A 24,151-nucleotide genomic window follows, 5' to 3' on the forward strand; every position below is an offset into this window, starting at 1 on the left:
TTTCTTTTTTTAGCAGATAAACAGCCAAGTTATAGGCAGCTGTTGCCCTGTCCAGGGCAGAAAGCAGCCTGTTAATGCAAAGCTGCCTGGCTCCTGTTTCTTGGGCAAACAGATGCCATGTCTCTCAACAATTAGGAATCCCAGAAACTGTGGTTTGGAGACCACATGTCTAGTTCTGTCTAGTTATTCAGGTGCCTTTACCTGGGAAGTTCTCTCTCAATGTCACAAGATAAAGGACATATATAGTAACTGGGGACTCTACTTCTTAGAGGCCACCCCAGGAGGCAGTAAACATTAAGTGCCAAGTCAGTGAGGAAATTCTGTTTTGGAGCCAAAGTGTAAAAAAACCCATCCACAAACCACTGAGCCTTTACTGAGTGCTCGTTTTGTACAAGTTCTGAGCCTGAAGGAGGAGGCCCTCTGAAGGGAGGGGAGGCAGGAGCTGGAAATTTTAAGTAGTAGGAGGAATTACATTGGAATGGTAAGGCCCTTTAAGAAGTGGGAATGGGGTGAGCAAAGGCATGGAAGTAGGAAGGTATAAAGTATGTTACAGGGAAGAGTTTGGTTAGAACAGAGCATTTACAACAATGAATAAATTAACATACATTCATTAGGCATCTACTATGTACTGGACACTGTTCAAGTTACCTGGATGAGGTTGGTGAACAAAAATCCCTCCTCCATGGACATTGCAGTAAATAGCAACAACATAAATAATAGCTCACATTTATTGAGAGCTTACTACATACCTGGTACTATTTTAAATACTTTATTCATTTTATCTTCAAAACACCCATATAAAGTAGGTATGGTTATTATCTCTAGTCCACAGATGAGGAAGCACTGACACTGAGTGGTGGAGGCAGAATTCAAACCCAGGGCCCATGCTCTGACCATGACACTCTGCGACCCTCAGTGAGAAAGGGTGAGAAGTCAGGTTGCTGGGTAACATGGGCTGGTCCAGAGGGCAGCAAATGTTGGACAAGGGGACCCAGTGCCTTTATAAGATTAAACTGGGGGCATGTGGTTGGAAAGATTTGGGAGTTCGGGGGGAAATGCAGCCCCCTGGCCTCATTGAAGAGGTGGGAGAAGAGTGAAGAGAAAGAAGATTAAGTACATAGGGCTTGGAATATTCCTTAGGCCATACCTTCTCTGGAATTAATGAACTTGGTATAAATTGTTCCCTCCCCATCTAAGAGGCCACCAGTTCACTGTGGATTATTATTTGTATTATTATTAATTGCAATTCATGAGGGGTGAAGAGGCCTTTCTGGTGGGTCAAGCCCTGAGCCAAAAACAAGGCGGCTCAAAGGGTCTCCCAGACTTGGCCAGAAGACAACGATGCTTTGCGCAGCATCCAGCCTCAGGCCCTCTCTCCAAACTCCCTCAAACCCAGTGTTCAGGTGAGCCACAGCCCCACCCCCATTCTCTCCCATCCCCTGCTCTGCAGGTCCCTTCACATTTCTTCATCAGAAATCCCAATGCCAGCCCCTCTTGGTGGCCAGCTTGCAGCTCCCTGTGCACGGCTGGAGCCACACTTTTGTGTGGGTGGTACCACTGCTTTTGCCTCCCTGTCTGCCAACCACTGCCATGCCTGCTCCAGACACTTAGAAGCACAAGCCAGATCCTTGTTTCAACCTTTTCCAGTTTTCATCCATGTTTCCTGAACGGATATAAAATTTCATTCTGGTTTAGGTAAGAGCAGCCAACTTTATTTTGGCTGCCACCACCCGCTGCTGCCAGTGCAGCCTCTTGGAGTGCCCCTCCCTGCACCTGCATGCATACCCTCTTGGCTGCATAGTTTGGCCAAGCCTTCTCCTTCCTGGATTCTGCCTCGGGGAAAGGCCCTGATCACTGGAATCCCACAGAGGCCTAGTCCTCAGACACATGCCCCCACTTTGCGTCCCCTCCCCCTCCCCTCCCCATCTTAGCTCCACTCTGACCCTCAAAATGCCACTTGACTTCATGCATATACACTTTCCAGGGGTCACGTATTCCCGTGAGTTGGCAACAGTGTTAAGAGCGAATTTCCAGATTGCCCTTTAAGAGTGTCTTCAGTCAGGCTCAGCCCTTGAGGGCTGGGGATTCCTGCCTGGGAATTTTTCCAATATTCTGCCAGCTGTTTCTTCTCTTTCTGTGGTTTTATTATTTTTCTTTCTGTTCCAACTCCTCCTTTCGCTTTCAGTATGGCAGCTCAGGCCAAATGGTGGTAGAGGGTGGGGACCTGGCATTTGCTGAGGTAGGAGCTGTGGCCATGGTCATCTGTGCCAAGGGAGGGGATGTGATGAAGGAGGAAACGGGAGTGGAACAGAGGAAATGAGACCAGCAGCAGGGTGGCCTCTTGTTTTTCTGGTGATCTTCACGTCATTCAGCTCTGGGCATACGGCCTTGTCTCTTCCTGGCCCCTGTGAAAACTGCACATTTGCTACTTGGGAGGGTGACACATTAACCCAGTAACACCAATCCACTTGTCAGATGTGCTAGCTATTGCCTAACAGAGCAGAGACCAAGAAGAAGGGCACACGGAAAAGATAAGCTGTGAAGAAGAGTATGGGAAGGGTTGGGCACGTGGAGCACGTGTTTGGGGAGGTGCTGTGGCACTTCTGAGCAGGAAGAGGGTGCCAGATACCCCAGGTATTGGGTAAAATGGATGAACCTCTTTCACTACGTAATTAAGCTCCCAGAGGGTGGGTAGGGTGAGTAGGGTCCTTTGGTAAGGTCATTTCCCTAGTGTGATGCTGGCATCACAGCATTTGCTTGGGTTACTGGGTCTACAGAGTGGGTCTCCTGGAAAACTTCCTGATGGGACAGCCACTGGTCTCTACCTTTAGATAGAGATTAAATCCAGCAGCATGTAACAGAAAAGTAAAATAAGTGGCTTAAACCACAGAATGCTTTACTTGTCTTTCACATGTGTACAAGAATTGTGGAGACAGAGAGTCTTGAGCATTTTAAAAACAATACTTAAAGGAACTGAGACATCCAGGTACCCCTCACCTTCCTGACTCTACCTCAGGGACTTTTCCCAAGCAGGCAGCTCATCCTGTGTAGATTTTTTTCTTCTTATTTTTAAGGCCTTACCGAGGCATATGGAAATTCCCAGGCTAGGGGTTGAATTGGAGCTACAGCTGCTGGTCTAGGCCACAGCCACAGCAATGCAGGATCCAAGCCGTGTCTGCAACCTACACCACAACTCATGGCAGCACCAGATCCCTGACTCACTGAGTAAGGCCAGGGATCCAACCCTCATGCTCATGGATACCAGTCGGATTCATTTCTGCTGTGCCCCAGTAGGAATTCCCATCATTCTGTGTAGAGCTTGATTAATGTGCCCTGCATGGGCTTCCTTCCCTCCCTGCCTCATGGCTTCAGGGTCCCATGTGCTTCCTCGGCTCATCTCCCAAATTGTTATCAGGGGGACTCCCCAGCCAAGACACTAGTATTAGTGAGCACTTACTGCATTCAACATTTTATCTCATTTCTTCCTCAATCCTGTCTGGTGGGATGCCATTATTAAGCCCCATTCTAGAGTAAGGCTATAATGTGCTCAAGGGCACCCACCATTAGAGCCAAGACTCAAAAAAAGCTGATCATTTTGTGATATTTCCTTGGGATGTATTCCTAGACCTGAACCCCCAGGTCAGATCATGCATCTTTTCAGGCTTTTACTTGTTATGCTAAATGGCCCCTGGGTAAAGTCAAGCCTACTGCCCCTCCCTACCAGCCGTGTGGACTCACATCCTCATGGTCAAGGGCTCCTAGCGCCTGTGAGACCATTCCTCCAAAATACGTATTTTTTGAGTTCCCTGGTGGAACAGTGGGTTAAGGATCTGCCATTGTCACTGCTGTGGCTTGGGTTGCTGCTGTAGCTTGGTTTGATCCCTGGCCTGGGAATGAGCACAGCCAAAAAACCCCAACAAAATATGTATTTTTTAAAAGGCAGAAAGCAAGAATATTAACTAGCCTGTTAGCCTTATACTAACAGATGTGCAATATTTGTGTGTGAGTTGAGCTGAAGAGATGGGAACAACTGGACAAGTTCCTACCCTGAGCAGAAGAGTCTTCCTGGGAGTGTACCTCCGCGTGCCTGGCTCCCAGGAAGGGAGATGGGTAAAAGGTGCAGATGGAAAATGGAAAGTAAGGATCAAGAAGGAAGGGCACCTGATGGCCACTGTGTGGTGAAGGCTGGGGAAGGACCCTGGACAACTTTGCTCTCTTCCACTGCATTCCTTTTCTTGGCAGAAATACCAGTGAGGTGGGAGGTGGCTGCACCCACAGTCCCCTATCTCTTCTCCTTAGACATATGAACAACCTACCAGCAACTCCCGACCCAAGCGTGTTGTATGCCTGAGGGTGTCAAGAAAGCGTGTAGGCAACTGGTGGGACTCACCAGAATTCTTCTCACCAATGTGTGAAGCTGCCCTTCCAGATGTCCTTGGTGAGCAGGGAAACCTACCCATGGCTCCAGAATGGGGCTGTGCCTGCCTGACCTCTTTCTAATAAAACTCTCCTACTGGGCTTTATAGTATCTGAAGCACTTTCACATTAGGGAACCCCTTTGATCTTTCTTCAACCTGTAAAGTGGGCTGAGCCAGGGTATCATTATCCCCATTTAACAGATGGGGAAGTTTGAGGCTCTGATTAAAATGATGGTTTAATATCACACGCTATAAGTCAAGATTTCTGAGCCTTGCCTACTAATTATCATAATTGTAGTGATAACCATGTTCTGTGAACATTATTACGTGCACGTACTGCGTGAGGCTCTTTGTCCCAGTTATGTCTTTCAGTCCTCACAAAACCCTCTCAGGTGGGTAGTCAACTGCATCTGGTAGAGCTGGGATTTGAACCTGGGCTGTCCAACTCCATAGTCAGGGGTTCTCCAAGTGTGGTCCCCAGATGAAGAGTTTGAGTCAGGAACTTAAAATATATGCACATTCCTGGGCCCTGCCCCAGAACTATTGAACTGGGGAAAACTACTAGAGTAAGGCTTGGCAGTCTATGCCTCACATGCCCTCTAGGTAACTTTGATGCACTCTCAAATTTGAGAACTGCTGTCCTAATACATTCTTTTAACTCAGTGAATTTTAATTCTGACTGCACAGTGGAATCACTGGAGAGCTTTAATAAACACCAGGGCTGGGCCAGACCAGAGTCCCTGGGGTGCAAGCTCAGGCATCAGTATTTTTAGAAGCTCCCCATGTGTATTTCACTGCCTTTGATATGCACCAGGGAGCCGCGGAAGGCTCCACAGTTTATCAGAAGGTTCTAAAGTAGAAGAACAGGATAGCCTGTTCCAGAGAATCCTGGAGGGAATGAAGAAAGATGACGAGTCCAGAAGGAGAGACTGGGGGCTTAGCTCCTCTTTCTTGAGATGCCTCCATGTGGGCCTAGGAAGCCTGCAGCCCTGGTGGGGTTCAGAGTATCCTAACTGTTTGTCTTGGCAATTTCTCAAGCAGGCAGTTGTGTAGAGCTGCAGCTCTTTTGTTTGTGTGGTTTAACTGTTGGCCCAGTTTTTCCAGGGCTGATTAGATATCCCTGCGAGTAGCACAGCCCCCTCTAGTCCACAGGCTTCCCGAAAAGGGGCTGAAGCAGCTGTTTCCCCTTAGAGTTCAGGCAAAGAGGGGGTATGGGGTGCTAGCTCCTGTTTCTAACTGTATCACTCTGGGCCTCAGGTTCAAGGATCTGATCAATCAGCATCCAGTCAGGAGCCAGAAATCACCCTGGTCATTTTGACAGAGAGAATCTAATATAAAGAATTATAAGATGCAGACTATTGCCTTTGGAATGGATTAGCAATGAGATCCTGCTGTGTAGCACTGGGAACTATGTTTAGTCACTTATGATGGAGCATGATAATGTGAGAAAAAAGAATGTATACGTGTATGTGTAACTGGGTCACCATGCTGTACAGCAGAAAATTGACAGGACACTGTAAACCAGCTATAATGGAAAAAAATAAAAATCATGATATAAAAGTTAACCTAAATAAATAAATAAAAATAAAAAAGAATTACTAAGTACAAAAGAATTGAAAAATCAAAGAGAGAATGTTGAAGTCAGTGGGTTACAACCCACAGGAAGCAGTAGGGCTTCCCTAGGGATGGAGAAACAAAGGGAAAAGGTTGCAGTTGTTAAAACAGAAGCTTGCAGGACGGCTGACTTTATGGCTGAAACACAGACCTTGGGAGAGGGAGTGCCAGCCGATGGTGCTGGGGTCCCTGAGGGAAAACCATGAGGCTAGTCCTGTGAGTACTAGAAAAAAATGCAAATTGGAATCAACTGCTACTCCTGGAATGAACTGCTGCCATCATCGGGGTGGAGGGGAGGAGGGGTGGTGTGTGTGTGTATGTGCGCAACGGGAGCATTGCCAGGGAGGAGGATGCTGGGTTTCTGATTGTCTAACTTCTCTCTACTCTTGGGACCCTCCATCCTCATCTCAGGCTCACTCTTTCCGTCTCTTAGTTTTCTTCTTTTTTAGGGCCAATCCCAAACATTGTGGGTTCAATCAATAAGCCTTTACTGAACACCTATTATGCCCTAGGCCCTAAGGTCTGAGTTCCAAATATAGTAACAGCACCCCCATTCGCTGGAGCACTTGTCTACCTGTTCCTGCTCTAAGCAGCTCACGTGCATTAACTCATTTACTATTACCCTCATTTTACATATGGGGAAATGGAGGCACAGAGACATTAAGTAACTTACCTAAGGTTATTATTTAACTAATAAGTGGCAGAGCCTGAGTATGAACACAATCAGTGTGGTTCCACTACCCACATTCTTTACCAAGTCACCTCACTGCCTCAAGTCCTAGAGAGATGGACGTGTAAACACATTGACTGCAACAGAAAGTAGAGAATGCCACATGCTGAGGGCCCTACAGAGTTGGTAACTCATTTTATCCATCCATACAATGAATCTTTAGACAGAGGGGTAAGGATGAGCAAGAAGAGACATTCTATCTACTCTTGGGAAGCTTCTAGTAGAGACACAGACATTAATCAAAATTTTACACCCAAAAAAAGTTAGGTCCACTAAAGCAGGTTCCCTTTGCTATGAAAACTGTAATCATAGAGATTTGTGATAAATGTGGAAATGAAAGAAAACTGCTTCTTGGAGGAAGTGATGCTTGGGCTAGGGCAGACAAGATGAATGGAAATTAATCAAATGAAGAAAGAAGAGAGCTCCAGGCAGAGGGAACAGCATGTGCAAACATTCTGTGTTGGTAGGACATGGTGAGCATGAGAACCTGCCCCAGTCCTCCAGCCAGCTGACCTTGGCCAGCCCTCCCAGGCATGTAGCCCACCTGTTGGGACCTCATCACCCCAGCTGAAGCCCTATGGCTAACTCTTCCTGGATCATGCTGGAGACTGGCCATCCTCTGCTAGTGGATCCCACCCTCCCCTCAGCTCCAAGTGACAGGCTGGCCTAAAGGGCCTCCTAAGGGAGGCCTGGAAAAGCCCCAAAGCTGGAAGCTGTTCTAGGGACTGAAAGGAACAGTCCTGTCAGATAGGGAGTGGGGCAAGTCCCCAGGAAGCCTCTGGAGAACTAGTGACTGGGTGTACCACATAAATAGCCTTTATAAAAAGAAGCCTGAGGGCAGCCTGGGGCACAAATGGGCAGTGACAGACCACCCTCTTTCCCCAGTCACCAGAGCCTCAACTGGGAGTCTTGGACTACTCAACACATTCCTGGACCGGGTAAGAAAGCAATGATTAAGCCTATTTTACAGGACAGGGAAAGGCAAGGCTGGAGAAGGAAGATACTGTTTGGGGTGGCTTCTAGGTCTGACCCTTTTGAGAAGCAGCTGGGCCTTTGAAGAATGAGATTCTAAGGAGCTATATGGAGGTTTTGTAAGGATTCAGAGAGCCTTGGAATGAGTGAGCAAGAGCCTAGATTCTCAATGGGTGAGGAAAGGGGGAGAGACAGATTAAAGAAAAGGAACCATCTCTTCCTAGGTTTCTCAGTGCCTCCTCTCTGCCCTGTTTACAGAAAACAAAGTGCCTAGGCTGACTCTGGACGGGTTCCTTTGAAACAATTGGAGCAACCACTGTCAATGCTCCCAGGAGGGCGCCTTCCTCCCCCATCCTGCCACTCACACAGTAGGGCTGAAGGTCCAACTAGTGGGCTTCATGCGGGCATCTGTTGGGATCTGCCTGCCTGAGGTCTCCAACCCCCTCCCCCAACCTAGGCAGCACTGAAAGGTACCCAAAGTCTTCCAAGTTTCTGTAGACCCAACCTAATGAAACATTGAGGGCTGTGTCATCGTCATCACTGGGAATCTCCGTTGAGGAGGAACATCAGTGAATGGGCCTCTCTGATTCCTAATAGGAAAACAAGCCCCTCCCTTCCTGACACCCCACCCCCCACGCCTGCCTGAGGTAGGCCTTTCAGCAGAACCACCTGACCAAAGGCTTGGAACAAAGACAGCTTGAATTCTCTGAAGCTTCCTTCTAGGGCGAGGGTGAGGGTATGTGCACAAATCCCTGTTGTGTCCTGCTGAGTTGGGGGCCCTGCAAGATGCTTCCACAATCTGCCATGCTGCCTAGGCCCTGGGGCTATTGGAGGACAGGGGAATCACCTGATGGGATGACACAGGCCAGGATCCAAGGTCCTGGGTGGCGGGGTGGCTGACAGAAGTGCAGCCCCCACTGATTTATGGGGGCTCAGAGACTCTTTGCCTTGACACCCCTTGCATGCCGTCTTTCCTACTGGCCTGCTGCACTGCTGCACTAAGGGGGGGGGGGTTGTTTCTTTCTCCCTCCACTACTTTGTTGCCACCTGCCTCACCCCAGGTCTGGGAGTGTGCTGGAGCCAGCTCATACAGGCTTGTAAGAGCCAACTGTTACATATTTTGGAGTTCAGTGAGCTGGTTGTTAAATGTAGCCATTATTAAAAATTAAACTATATGAATCAGTGTTTCTCAAACTTTTGTTCATTACTGCCTCAAAAGGAACCTTTTTAAACATTTTACCCCTAGTCTCCTACCACCCTCCCCATGAATTTTAATATCACAGACATAGTGTGTGTTTATGCACTGGATGTATATCTGATGTATATCTATGCTTTGTGCATAAAAAGTTCTTCAGCCCCTGCTAAGAATTAATTTTCACCTCTATTGACAATGTATGAGATAAATTCACAATTAAATAAATTATATATTAAATATAATAAAAGTTATACTCAAAATTCATCATGTCTTAGTTATTTAACTACAATTTTATTATTATGATTCTAAGTTATTGATATCTCTATTTTTCTCTTGGAGAGCTGGCTGTTCAACATTTACCAGCCAAACACTGGGCAAATCTTTTGGAAAAATGACAGACACTTTGAGAGGTGGTCAAAGAAAGAGAGGCTTGCCTAGCAGAAACCTAACTTGAAGATATATGGAAAACACAGAGAATTCCTGTGAGTGCAAGGAGAAGAGGGAGGAGCCTGGAGAGAGAAAAGACCCTCTGATGCTGACTCCATGTTGGCTAAGGATGTCTCTCTTGTGAAATGTTTAAAAAGAGGAAAAAAAAAAAAAAAGACTGTGTTGGGAGGGGTGCAGGCATATATAATCTACATCCTCATGTTCTAGGAGGGTCTGTGATTAGCAATTGCTAGCTTTTTCCTTAGGTTTAGTGTCTGCCTTTACAGAATACAATTAGGGGTCAGAAACATAAAGCTGAGATGACCCACCCCACCCCAATACCATACCCACTGTCCCACCTCCTGCCAGTGTCTTTTGTTTAAACACCTGAGTCTCTATTCTGAACCATGCTGGATCCTCCACAGAGCACAGAGAACGTTGCTTGGCCTTGGAGTAAAGGCAGAAGACAAGACTTTCACACGCAGATAACACAATGTGGAAGCACTGCATCCTCCTCTCCAGTCCCCAGTTTTCTCACCAGTGAAATGGGAAGGGTGGAGTGAGTTCTCACGAGGACCTTCCAGCTCTCACTGTCCTTGCCTGGGAAACTATCTCCTCTTCCTTCCATTTGGACAAAGCTACAAGGTTCTGCCCAGGCACTGCCTCCTCTCCCTCTAACTCTGCCCTCACTCATCTCCCATCTGCTTTCAGGGTGGCTTTTTAAAACTCAGCCCAGCCCCATCTGCTTTTCCCATGAAAGTTGGAAAGCCTACAATATGTGAGAGGGTGAGGCATCAACTCAAATGCTGTGCCTTTGTCAGCTGGAAGACCATGAGCCATTATCAACCTCTCCCAACACCAGCTCCCTTGTCTTCAAAAAAGGAATAAGGCTCACAGTGCCCAGCCTGGGGTGAAGGTGCATGAAGTAATATGCTGTGCACATAGGTCCTTGTTAGGGACTGAACTATTCCCCAACCCCCTACCCCAACAAATTCATATGTTGAAGCCCTATCCCCCAGTACCTTAGAATCACATCTAACCAGTATCCTCATAAGAAGGGATTAGGACACAGAAACACCATTTGCGTGTGCACAGAGGGATGATCATGTGAAGGCAACTGAAGGAGAGAGGCCTCATGAGAAATCAGGCCTTCTGAATCTTGATCTTGGACTTCCAGCCCCCAGAAGTGTGATAAAGTAAATTTGTTCAAACCACCTAGTCTGCGGTACTTTGTACTAGCAGCCCTAGCACTCTGATATAGTCCTTAGAAGGCACCAGTTCTTTCTGCCTTTAATTTGTGTCAACCTTACTTTTTTGGGGGGGCCACACCCACAGTATACGGAAGTTCCCAGGCTAGGGGTCAAATCGGAGCTACAGATGCCGGCCACAGCCACAGCCACAGCAACTCAGGATCCAAGCTGTATCTTTGACCTTCACCACAGTTCATGGCAACGCCAGATCCCCGACCCACTGCTCCGGGTCAGGGATCGAACCTGCATACTCATGGATACTAGCTGGATTTGTTTCTGCTGCACCACAATGGGAACTCCTGTGTCAGCCTTGTTTTATGTGTGGGGAACCTTGTTCCTCTACTTATAACAATTCAGTGCCAGGCACAAAGTGTACAAAGTCAGACCTCTGTCCTCACTATGGGCTCCACCCACCTGCAGACCAGGGTGGGGGCACCCAGCTGCTATGCATCAAGGTGGTCTTCAAACTGCAGGACATGGAGTCAAGTTAGTGAGTCACATGAGCACTTTTCAAAAATAATGACACAGGAGTTGCCTGATGACTCAGCAGGTTAAGGATCCAGTGTTGTTACTGCTGTGGCCTAGGAACATCCACATGCTGCAGGTGTGGCCAAAAAGAAAAAAAAAAAAATAATGACACAGAATAGAAAATGCTAGACTGCATCTCAGGCAGGAAGAGGATGCGTTATTTCATGAAACTTGCACTTGGTTTTACGTATTTATAAATAAACAAAAAATAATTACAAACTATCCTAAGTGCTATGAATTATGTTTGTGTGTCTGGTTGTTGCATTGTGGTGTGCATTTCTTACTGCTGAGTTACAATTCCAAAACGCTGAAAAAACACTGCCTCCTACCAGTGTTGTTCAATTTCTCTTTGAGTAAGTTTATGATTGAAAAGCCAATCAGCTGTTCAGGGGAAGGCTGGGTGGTGTAGAGGCAAGGACCTGAATGGGAGGAGTCATTCTGTGCAGGTCAATAGCATTGAGCCCTGGCCTTGGGTACCTTCCCTTCTGTGTCCCAGAATAAGTTAACATGACTTCACTGGGCCTTAGTTTCCCCATCTATAAAGGGGGACTTACAAAACCTCTTACAGGGGTGCTAGAGGATTATCAGGAGCCAAGGAACCTGAAGGTACCCACCCACTGATATAAGAGGCAGTTTTGTTTTTTTTTTTTAATTTCATCATTTTGTTATTTCATCATTTCATTCGGGTCTGTCTGTTTTAGTAGGTGAAGAGTTTCTTTCCACCTCACAAGAAAGGAATGTACTTGCCCCTCACCCCTTAGGAATCCCTAGCTGGTGGTGGGCCAGGGTTGAAGGGGTATCCAGAAAGGTATTTCGGAGGCTAAATTCCAAAGTGAGACTTTCCTAAGGATTTTATGCAGAGAAAATCAGATTCCGGTATATTTTCAAAGCAGCTTCCCAAGAGCAGTCAATGTCTCAAGAGGCCAGGAGGAGTAGCCTCTTACCCTTTGTTCAGGAATCAGAGGGATCTGGGCCTGCTGCCACCCCTCTGCTCTGGCTGGGTTCCCAGGAATATTGCCTACAAGCCCTGAGTCACTGCTAGAAGCCATCCTGGGCCCCTGGGAGTGCAGGGTTGGGACACTTTCCTCAAGATGGCCCCCTGAACCTGGTGGTCCAGCAACCCCCTCCCTTAGCCAGGCCGCTTCTCTCCCTGATACTTCTCTGGACTGATGCCTTTCTGAAATCCACGTTCGCAAACCTGCTTCCAAACAGGGAACTTAGACATGAGTGGAATATGTGGAATTCCTGGAGGATTTATAACCCAGCAACTGGAACAGGTGTAGGTAGCTGACCCCCTACCCCTATCCTGGCTCCAATCCTGCCTCCAGCTCCTGCATGGATCTTCCCTCTCTGGCCCCAGAGCCATATCTAGGTCACCATTCTGACCTCCATCCCCTGGTTCAGAGCAAAGAGCACTGGATACAGAGTCAGGAACTCTGTTTCTAGACCTCCTACTACTTCTATGAGTAACCTCAGGCAGTCCACCTCACTTCTCTGCGCCTCAGTTCTCTCACTTGTAAAATGGATGGGCTGGTGTGGGATGGATTGGTACTTGATTTTCTTTAAGAGTCAGATCTCTTAACTGTTCTTTCTAAACTTCTAGGAAATGAACTAGAGGAGCTAAAACCATGCTGATTTCCTTCCCAAACAGAAATTCCAGCACCTCTGTTCTTGGGGATACAGGTGGAACTTCCAAGCCATTAGACCACTTTCCAATATTTGGAATCTGGTTGATAGGGTGGGGTAAGCATCCTTTCTGCAGCCAGTACCAGCAGGGTGAAGACTCTGTACTGTGCAGGGTGTACCAGAGTCTGGGGCAGGGCAAGGAGAGTGGTCATTCCCCCCACAGCAGCTGTATTCTGCACCAGAGTGGGGAAATGGGGAACTTCTCCTCCGTGGTCCTCACTAGCCATTCTCCCTTCTCATCCTTTGTCTCAACTTACAGACTCTGCTTTATTTTGGAGATACCCACTGTCCAGGGCTGATAAGTGGGACCCCCAAGTCCCACCCACTCAAATCACTCAAGTCTGCCTCCAGATCATTCCTGTCACCTCAAACACACCCAACTATTCTTTGTGAGTGAGGAAGCCAACAAATATTCAGCCTCTCTGGCCTAGAATTTCACTGAGTGAAATTAATCTTCAAAAAAGAGACCCTTGAATGCTGTTCTCCTCTGTGAAGGCTGCCTTGACCAATGCCTTGTCCAGAACCTTGTCCCCTTTCCTCCACATCAGACATTATTTAATCATTTTTCATCCACTCAATGTGTATTGAGTGCCAGCTACCTTCCCTGTGCTCTTCTGGGTGCTGGGACAAGGAGAGCAGAAGCAGACCCAACTCCTCCCCCATGGGAGTTTAGGGCCTAGAGGGGCAGGAGCAGGCACTCTTCTTACACATCCCTTCCTCCTCACCCGCCTCCCAGCCTCCACTTGCTCCAAGACCAGCTCCCAAGGACAGTGCCTATGTTTTATGCATATTTGTTTCTCAGCACACAGCAAGTGTCTGTCATCTAGAAGGCCTTTAACATATTGCAGATTACATATGAGTGGTCAAAAGGGAAACTGGTTTATCCCTGAGGCTGGTCCCAACTCTGTTATAGGGATAACAAGAGACAGAGAAAGTAATTAAGGCTAGACAGAGGGTTAAATCATATGCTGCTGCCACTAGCCTACAGAGTGGAATTTGGCCATATCTATCAAAATTATAAATGTATTCACTTAATTTTTTTTTTTGGAGTATAGCTGACTTATAATGTTGTGCATTCATTTTTGACCCAGTAATTCCACTTTTAGTAGTTTATTCCACAGATGGATGCTCACACCTGTGAAATGATATATGTACAATGTTAGTCTTGTAATACTGTTTGCAAGACCAGAAATAACAAATACCCATGTATGGGGCCTAGTGGTTAAAAAATTTTTTTTTTTTTTTGTCTTTTGAGGGCTGCACCTGTGGCATATGGAGGTTCCCAGGCTAGGGGTTGAATCAGAGCTACAACTGCCGGCCTACGCCACAGCCACAGCAACACCAGATCTGAGCTGCGTCTGCGAACTACACCACAGCTCATGGCAACGCCAGATCCTTAACCCAGTAAGCGAGGCCAGGGATCAAACCCAAAACCTCATGGTTCCTAGTTGGATTCATTTCCACTGCACCACAATGGGAACTCCAAAATTAAATTTTTTTAATTGATGTAATTTGTCGTATAACATTGTCTAAGTTTCAGGTGTACAACATAGTAACTTTTTAAAAGTTATATTCCATCTGTAGTTATTATAAAATATTGGTTGTATTCCATTGTTTTACTATATATCCTTGCAGCTTATTTATTTTATTCATAGTAGTTTGTACCTGTACACCTATCTTGTTTCTCCCTGTATAGGGCCTAATTTAATACATTATGCTACACCTACATAAAGCAGAATCCTATGTGGTGTTAAAAAAAAAAAAAAAGAATGAGGAAGCTCTGTTTGAATATAAATAGACCTCTGTTGAGTTAAAAAAGGTGAGGAAAAATGTACATAGTTCATTATTCTTTGTGTCAAAAATGTAAAGATGGAAGTTCCCTCCCTGACCTGGGAATTTCTATGTGGCAGGCACAGCCAAAAAAAAAAAAAAGGAAAAATGGAGAAGGAATACATTTAAATATAATGTATTATTTAGATATGTAAAGAAGGGTCCTTTAGGAAGGGCCCACAAGGAACAGTTAACAGTGGGTGCTGTGAGAGGAAAAATCAGGCGAATGAGGAACGGGTGGGAAGAAACCTTTCCACTGAGTTTCCTTCAATTTTTTGAATATTATATTATGTAAATGTGATACCTATCAAAAATTAAAGCAAAAATAATTATAAAGACTATGAGATAGTATCAGCTAATAAGATAGGTGGGAAAAAATTTAAAAACTATACCCAGTAGGATTAAAAGTATGTAAAAAAAAAAAAATGCAAGCTAAAATTTCCATCTGTGGAAGGAATATTCTAGGTAACTTTTTTTTTTGTTTTGGCCTCATTGACAGCATGCAGAAGTTCCTGGGCCAGGGATCAAACCTGCACCACAGCAGAGACCCAAGCTGCTGTAGTGAAAATGCCAGACCCTTCCTTAATCCACTGTGCCACAAAAGAACACCATTCTAGGTAATTTTGGTTTTGGGGTTTTTTTTTTTTTTTTTGGCCTTTTTTGTTTTTTAGGGCCACACCTGGGGCATATGGAGGTTCCCAGGCTAGGGGTTGAATCTGAGCTACAGCTGCTGGCCTACACTACAGCCACAGCAATGCCAGATCTGAGCCGCGTCTGCAACCTACCCCACAGCTCATGGCAACACTGGATCTTTAACCCACCGAACAAGGCCAGGGATTGAACCACTGTCCTCATGGATACTAGCTGGGTTCGTTAACTGCTGAGCCACGAGGTGTATTCCATAAAATATAACAATATTTTGTATTACTTTCATGATGGATGGATGGAAGAAAGGAAGGAAATTAGTGGAAGGGAATTCTTCAAAATAAATTGTGTTAGAGCAGTAAGATTATGGGTCATTTTTTTGGTCCTTTGTTTAATGTTCCAAACCTGCCATTATGTGGTTTTGTTGTTATTTTAGCAAGAATAAAACCCTCACTGCTGCAGGGTGGGATTTCACTCCCCAAAGTCCTGCTCATTTGTGTTAAAGAGCTAGAACTCCCAGTTGCTGTTAGCATTCCAAGTAACAAGGCCTAAGGGGCTGCTCTGGGTAGTGGGAGCCTGCTACTGGTGACATGTTGCTAGGGAAGAAGCAAAATGTCACAGAGAACCCTTAGGCCCCTAAAGTGTCTTAGCTGGCAAATATTTATGGAGCCCTGAGTGCTAGGCTTAGTGCTGGGAGAGTAGAGGGCTGCCTTCCCTGGGCTCCAGCCTCTTACGGCATTCTAGTATGTTTCAGGCAGAGATGGAAGGAGAGCATAAGCCTGGCAAGATCAGGCCTTGTAGGCAGTGACCAACTTTGCCAAAGGACAAAATTAGGCTGTCCAAGAGTTGAACCCTCACTGGTCCTGACCTGCCTTGTCACACTGAGCACATGTCCACTCTTAAGCTTCTTTTTTTTTTTGGTCTTTTTGCCATTTCTTGGGCCGCTCCCGCGGCATATGGAGGTTCCCAGGCTAGGGGTCGAATCGGAGCTGTAGCCACTGGCCTACGCCACAGCCACAGCAACGTGGGATCCAAGCTGCGTCTGCGACCTACACCACAGCTCTCGGCAATGCCAGATCCTTAACCCACTGAGCAAGGCCAGGGATTGAACCCGCAAACTCATGGTTCATAGTCGGATTCATTAACCACTGAGCCACAACAGGAACTCCTACTCTTAAGCTTCTTCTTCTTTTTTTTTTTTTTTTTTGGTCTTTTTTTTGCTATTTCTTGGGCCGCTCCCGCGGCATATGGAGATTCCCAGGCTAGGGGTCCAATCGGAGCTGTAGCCGCCAGCCTATGCCAGAGCCACAGCAACGCGGGATCCGAGCCGCGTCTGCAACCTACACCACAGCTCACGGCAACGCCGGATCATTAACCTACTGAGCAAGGGCAGGGACCAAACCCGCAACCTCATGGTTCCTAGTTGGATTTGTTAACCACTGTGCCACGATGGGAACTCCCCTTTTAAGCTTCTTGATGGAAGGATACCACTAGTGATTACAAAGCAAACTGCCCAACAAAGGTTTTGGTCATCCAAACTCAGAGATCTGGGTTCTGATTCTGGGTCTGCCATTAACCAGCTATGGGATCTGGGACAAGCAATTTGATTTTAATGAGCCTCAGGCTCCTCATCTGTTAGATTGGGAGAATCATAATAACAATGAAAAATACCTGCTCTGACTACCTTCCAGAGTTTCTGTGAGGATCAGGTGACACAGTGTACATAAAAAGCATTTTATAAGTATAATGGATGTCAGCTGATGAATGGATAAACAAAATGTGGTATATCAATACAATAGAATACCATTTAATCTTAAAAAGGAATGAAATACTGATACATGACAACATGGTTAAACCCTGAAAACATTATACTAAGGGAAAGAAGCCAAAGGCCACATATTATAGGAAATATCCAGAATGGGCAAATCCATAAAAATAGAAAGTGGATTAGTGGTTGCCAGGGGCTGAGCGAGAGGGATAAATGGAGAGTGAGTACTTAATGGGCACAGAGTTTTCTTTTAGGGTGAGGAAATGTTCAGGAATAGGCAGTGGTGTTCGTTGCACAACATCGTGAGTGTATTAAATGCCATTGAATTGCATACTTTAAATGGTTAAAATGGTAAATTTTATATGAATTTTACCATTTTTTAAAAAATAATGTGATGATTCAAATCTGAGTTTATTCTGATTATCTCCACAATTAATAATCAAAGGCATTAGATATTCAGAATTTCAGAGTTCTTTATCTATACTAGGGCACAGTGAGAAGTGACTAGAAAATGAAAAAAGAAAAAAAAGGAAATCCCACTCAGAAGGTATGCAGAGCCCCAGGGACATGAACCCTTGGGCCAGGAGCAGTGTGATCTCTGGGGAAATCCAGAATTCCAAGGCTAGGGAAGCACACTGACTTGAGAATCTCAAAACCATCTGTGTGGGTTCACCATTTAATTCAGTGGCTATGTGATTCCTTTGGGAAGATTTAAACACCAGCCTCTTGCCCTCAAATTGTTTCACGGACAGACTGAAAGAGTGTTTTCTGGCTTCTGCCCCAGAGGCAAAGGGCTGCTTCCTGGACCCAAAGGAACCCTCAGACCTGTAAGTCTTCAGAGCTAGAAAGGCTCTTGGATGGAGACTTCTTGATGACAATGGTATGACATTTTGATGACTATGATGATGTGACATCATCAAGAGCAACAATTCACTCACAGGACACTCAGAAGACAAAGAAGACATTGGTTGTTGGGTATTTTTTTTTTTTCCCCCTCTGTTACTGATTTAATCTGTCTCATGAGCCCACACCTCAGAGAGTGGGAGGTGGGAAGGGAGGGGACAACTTGACAACTGGGCATCTTGGCCTGCTTCCATTTCATCTGCATCTATCATATATATGTAGTCATGTAGTCACCTCATTAAAACGACCGTTTCTCTCTTCCCTTCCCCCATGTACCCCGGGAAGGGTCAGTTCTCAATCCTGAAACCTACTGCTCTCCCTTGCCCCTCTCCTTCTCCTCTCACAATGCACCAGGGCCTGAGGGGCAGGCATACCCTCTCTGTCAGGGTTTCCTAAATTTCCTGGACAAGAGTAACTGGGCACTGGCTTAAAATGTTCCTTCAGAGGCTCCTACCATGGAGAGTCCCATCAAATAATTTGGGGCAGGGCTCAGGAATGTGAGTTTAATTCTCTCCCACAGAAGTTAGAGAAATATTGCTCTGTGCCATGTAACTGAGTTCTCACTAGCCTGGCTTACAGTAACCTTCACAGTCAAGTCCTCCAGGCTGACTTACGAGTGGGAGCCTAAAACATTTATAAAATCATCTCTTTCTCCCCACAGTCTGTCTTTCAAAATTACTATCTTACAAGGAGGTCCCCACCACCACCAAAAAAAGGGGAAACTTGTTAATTGAAGGAGAAGAATGACTTTGTTGTATAAATTTGTATCTGTTCCTCTTTTGATGTTCCAGAAACCTGTTGATTCTGGTCTGGGGAGCCCCAAGAATCAACGTGATTGATGAAGCTCTGCTTTCAAAAATATATTTTAGAATCCCTGCTCACTAACAATAATATCTAACATTCACTCAGAACCTACTATGTACAGAGTGTTGTGTTGCATGCACTCTTATTTAATCTTCAGAGCAACCAGAGTAACTAACCCCAGATAAGGAACCAGGTGTATAGAGGTTAAACATCCTGCCCAGGGTCACACCACTAATAGTGGAAGAGACAGGATTTGAACCAATGTCTGGGTATTCCTAAGGGTTCTTTTAATCACCAAGATACTCCTTCCTTACTTGAGTTTAAGGTCTTTTAGGAACTGTCTGTGCTAACCTTCCTATTTTGTAGGTGTGGAGATCCAGGTTGAGAGAGGGAAAGTGACCTGCCCAAGGACACAGAGCTAGTCAGGAGCAAGGCTGAGAATAGACCCCAGGCCTGAAACTCCTGATCCAGTGCTCTTCCCCTTAGCCTCTGTGCCGGCATTCGACGTGTGACATAGACATTCAGTAATTGCTACTGTACAGAGCTGCTGAACTGCCTGAGGACAGCAAGAGTCTTCAGGGGACTGAGAGCTGCCCGATGGTTTCAAAAGTCCACTAGATTCTTAAAATGAGAGGGGCCCATTCAAGAGCACTGCCCAATGCTGTTGCACTGTAAACTTCTATTCATTGGTTTCTAACATGCACATTTCTTGGTTATGTCTCCAAACTATGGGCAGTCTCTCTGTTCTGGTGATTTTTAGAAAAAGGTGTGGCTGGTGGCCCCATAAAGGCAGCTCTGGACCCATAAAGGCTTGTTTTACCTTTGCAAGGTGCAGATCCCTGAGGCAGGGAACTACTTTGAGGCTTTGAGTAATTGGGGTGAGAAACCTTTTGACCTCCAGCCACAACCTTTTGTCCCAGAACATTTCACAACCTGGAAAGGGAGCTCTGACTCCCAAGTGGAGGAAGAAAGGGAGTTCACGTTTAGCGAGTAGCTGAGATGAGCCAAACCTTGTGTTAAATATTTAATTCCCACCCTCGCCCTGCAAGGCTGGCTCTATTATCCCCAGATGAATAAATCAAGGCTCAGAGAAGGTAATTTGCCTGAAGTCTCACAGTTTTTAGATTAGTTGACCTAGAATTTGAACTCAGAGTCTGTCGGACTCTGGAGACTCTATGAAGGAATCATGGAGTCATCAAGGGTGAAATGCCACCTGCAAACTTTACCAAGGCCTGCAGGTCCCTCCATCTGCTGCCAGACATGGTACCTTTCCAACCTCCCTCACTCCTTATCCTCTCCCTGGGCTGCCAGTTCATGACTATATGCTATTCTCTGGTCATGCTTGCACTCATCTCAGCTTTCATTTTCTGGCTGGGAGTTAACAGCCTTAATGAGGAGCTGTTCTAGGGGGGTCAATCACTGCATACCCACTCATGCCCTTTCCCCGGGACTCCTTACCTCAAAACTGGGATGGACACTTGAACAAGGTCAGTTCAGGTGTAATTAGCCCAGCTGCTGGTGCTTTGTAGGACCTTACTTAGCAAAAAGAAGCTGTTTGAATCACATGCCTTTTCAAGAAGTGGAAACTAGGCACTGAATCAGTAGCAGCACTTAAATTATAAAGATTGAATTAGAAAGGGGAGCAGGAAATGGGGAAAGGTGTGATGATCCACTTCTGAACTGATGAATAAATAAGTCTATGTAAGGATGAAAAGACAACCTACAGAATGGGAGAAAATACCTGCAAATGATGTGACCAACAAGGGCTTCATATCCATAATATACAAGGGGCTCATATAACTCAAAAAAACCAAAAAACCCAATTGAAAAATGGGCAGTAGACCTACATAGACATTTCTCCAAAGAAGACATAATGTCCTTAATAGATCCCTTAACCCACCCTTTCATGTACATTATTTATTTGGTGCTCTGTGCAGATTTTCTCAAATCTCTTTTCAGGCTCTGTCCCGCTCCCGATTTCTTTGTGATTCTGTTTCTAAGAGCCATGCACCTATGACTCTTTTTGAAGGACTGGTTCAGGGCTACTGGAATTGCTTCGCTCATATTCAGAAAGCCAAAAGTGCCCTTGGAGCAGTCCTTAACCAATGACTGACAGATACATGGATACATGAAAGCCCAGCTCCCTTGCCTTGAGTCGGGATAAACTCTGAGATATAACTTATACCACAGGACCTTCTTTGGATAAGGCTCAGCCCAGGACTTGGCCTGAAATTATACCCTTCCTTAGCTTTGTCTCCTTCCTTGTCCTACTCCCCCATTCCTTTACTGGATTCTCCTAGGAACACTTCCTTAATAGCTCACTTAACCCACAAATCCTTGACTCAAGGTCTGCTTCTGGGGAACTTAACCTAAAACAGTTCGCAATTATTCACTAACCAGCAGGTTGCCATGTGACTTGCGGTGCCTGGGGAGAGGGGGAATCTATTTCTCAGACCTCCCTGAGTCAAGCTTGGCCATGTGATGTGCTTTGACCAATGTAATGTGATAAGTATGCCACACAGTACTTGAATCCTAAGAATCATCACATAGTACTAGAATTGTTCTTTTTTCTGCAGAAAGGCCAAAATAGGAGCTGCTCCTTCAGCCTGGGTACTAGAATAAGATGTGCGAAGCAAAATCACATCTGACACAAAGCCAAAATGAACCTTTATAATTGAACTTTAATTATTGTAAGACACTGAGATTTGGGGGTTATTACTACAGCATAACCTATGGTGTGTAATACAGCAGTGTAACAGAGTAGTTAAAAGCATGTGTCCTGGAGTTAAGATAGCCTGAGGTCAAAGCCAAACTACCATTTACTACCTGTATAACCTTGGCCAAGTTACTCAGCCTTTCCAAGCTTCAGTTCCTTCATTTGTAAAATGGGGATAGTAGCGATATCGAACTCATACGGCAGTTGTGGGGATCAAATGAGTTAACACATATAAAGCACTTCAAACAATGCTGATAAATGCTTATACTAACTAAACTATAATTATGAGTTGCGATAGTACACCCCTAAGTTTTCAATGTCTTCTCCCACAACCACCAAGCTCATTGGTTGCCTCTATAGCAACCATTCCACTTTTCCCTCAGTCTTGATTTCTGTTTGGGTATCTATGTGCTTCCGTACTGATTTCACTGTGACTTCACTTGGTCTAGGATGAATCAACCAACCAACAGTGTCCCGTTAAACTGGGTCCCAGGAGGGCAGGTAAGGAAGCCATGATATAAATACTTCCTTTGTTGCCAATTTCAAGCTACCAATGGCTTAACAACTGGCTGGCAAAATTCTCTTTTGGGGGGGCGGGGCGTGCCCCGCAGCCTGCAGAAATTCCTGGGTAAGGGATCAAACCTGGGCCACAGCAGCGACTGCTAGCCACAGCAATGACAACACCAGGTCCTTAACCTGCTGAGCCACCAGGGAACTCCCCAAAATTCTCAAACATTTAACAATCACCCACTGAGCTAGTATGAGCCAGCTGCAGCATACCATATTCCATTCCTCTAGCCATAATACACAAGAGCAAGCTGCTCCAATCAGTGAGAATCTCAGGACTTTTGCAACTAATCAAACATAAACAATTCCCCTGCATTTTGTAAAGTATAAAAGCACTATCCAAAAATGTATTAGTTGAATACATGAAACTGCCAATACTTAACCAGTTCTGATCTACATAAAAGGCAATTCCATATGATTCAGCCTAACAGATCAAATACACAAGACAATATGCCAGAAGAAAGAAAGAGGGAGGAATGAAGATGGAAGGAAGGGGAGAAGAAGAGGAGGAGGCAGATGCCACCAGAAACAAATGTGAAAAATGACCATGTGAGGTTTAAAAAGTGATGCCAATCCTGGAGTTCCCACCATGGTACAGCTGAAACGAATCTGAGTTACATCCACTGAGGACTCAGGTTCGATCCCCGGCCTCGCTCAGTGGGTTAAGAATCCGCGTTGCTATGGCTGTGGGTAGGCTGGCAGCTACAGCTCTGATTCAATACCTAGCCTGGGAACCTCCATATGCCCAGGGTGCGGCCCTAAAAAAGACCAAAAAAAAAAAGTGATGTCAATCCTTCACTCCACAATGAGTATTAAATATAATTCTGGACAACTAGGTTCTTCGTAATTCAGTTACAAACCCTCTGGGCAGTATCCCAATATACCATACAAGTTTATCTAACATCTTCATTCTTCTAACCTTGTTTTCATTGCGGCACTAACCCGTGATTCCCTCCCTTTCCATCAAGCGCGAGAAATTCAGGAAGGTCGGAGGAGAGATTTTTGGCAAGCACCTTTCGATAGGTTTGGGGGAAAGTTAGGTTATTCGGGGGAGTTCCATTTTTCTGTGAACTTTTTCTCCTCATAAATTCATTCGCAGCAAATTGGGAAATTCGAGACCCGAGCCGGGCGCGCTCCTCCACCTCTCAGAGCCTGAGGTAACTCACCTGGGCCGTGGGGATAAGAAGGTCTCTCGGGGTCTGGCCGTGAGGATTAAACAGGAAAATAAAACGTGCAGGGCACGACGCTAACGGGAGCCAGGACAATTTAAACCCCAAAGGGCATTTCCGGAGCCCAGCCCCCAGCACGTGAGGAGAACGTTGTCTCCAAGGCCGCCGCCGCCGCCGACATCCCAGCCGCTCACTGTTGGCGCCCGCGGTGGGCGTGGCCCCGCTCCCAGAATGCTCCGCAGGTCCGTCCCAAGATGTGAGGGTCCTGCCCGGTGTACTGGCCCTAGCACCGCGATCCACATCACATTGCGGAGGCGCCCACCGTGCCCTTGCCCTCCTGCCACCTCCTACTGCTCATCCCACAGGAGCAGCATTTACAGGCTGACACCGCACAGCCAGCACAGATACGCTAGCCCACACCTCCGCACACAATACCCTATGCTTTCTGCCCACAGAGAACATACCCCACCACACAGCCCACGCGACAGTGCGCTCAGAGCATTCGCAGCATCTGTGCTCATACCCCATCTCAGACCCCACGCCGAGTACAGAACTCCCAGCCTACACCCAGGCTTCGCTCTACTTGCCAAAGACATGCATGCATCCTGTGATACGCCAAATAGCACACACCACACACTACGAACGCCATGTATTTTGCCAAGAAACTTCACGAGTCATTCACACGTTCACACCCTCTCCTGGAGTCAGACTTAACACACACACACACACCAAAACGCAGTCCCCCACCCCCCACCCCCCAGATGGCAAACATATATTCCATGCTACACCACACACAAAATACTCATTTAGGGTGTTCTTTTGTGGTGCAGGGGGTTAAGGATCCGGCCGTTGTCACTGCAACGTCCTGGGCACGGGTTCGATCTCTGGCCTGGGAACTTCCACATACCATGGTCTTGAGGGGAAAAAAAA

The 24,151-nt window shown here is 46.1% G+C and overlaps 1 long non-coding RNA gene across 2 annotated transcripts in view; it reads right to left on the reverse strand.

The window, feature by feature from the left end:
* LOC102161912 (uncharacterized) overlaps window positions 1–23,426 on the reverse strand; it is a 38,489-nt gene extending 15,063 nt beyond the window's left edge. For both annotated transcript variants that reach the window (XR_304410.4, XR_014810056.1), the window contains exon 1: window positions 23,219–23,426. This is a non-coding gene — a long non-coding RNA (uncharacterized LOC102161912). The remainder of the gene's footprint in view (window positions 1–23,218) is intronic.
* Window positions 23,427–24,151: the final 725 nt, after the last annotated feature.

Source organism: Sus scrofa, chromosome 7, assembly GCF_054392235.1.
Source record: "Sus scrofa isolate SSC_HxYL_T2T_F1_AM1 chromosome 7, Sscrofa_HxYL_maternal_Yorkshire_Landrace_v2.0, whole genome shotgun sequence".
Taxonomy (NCBI): Eukaryota; Metazoa; Chordata; class Mammalia; order Artiodactyla; family Suidae; genus Sus; species Sus scrofa.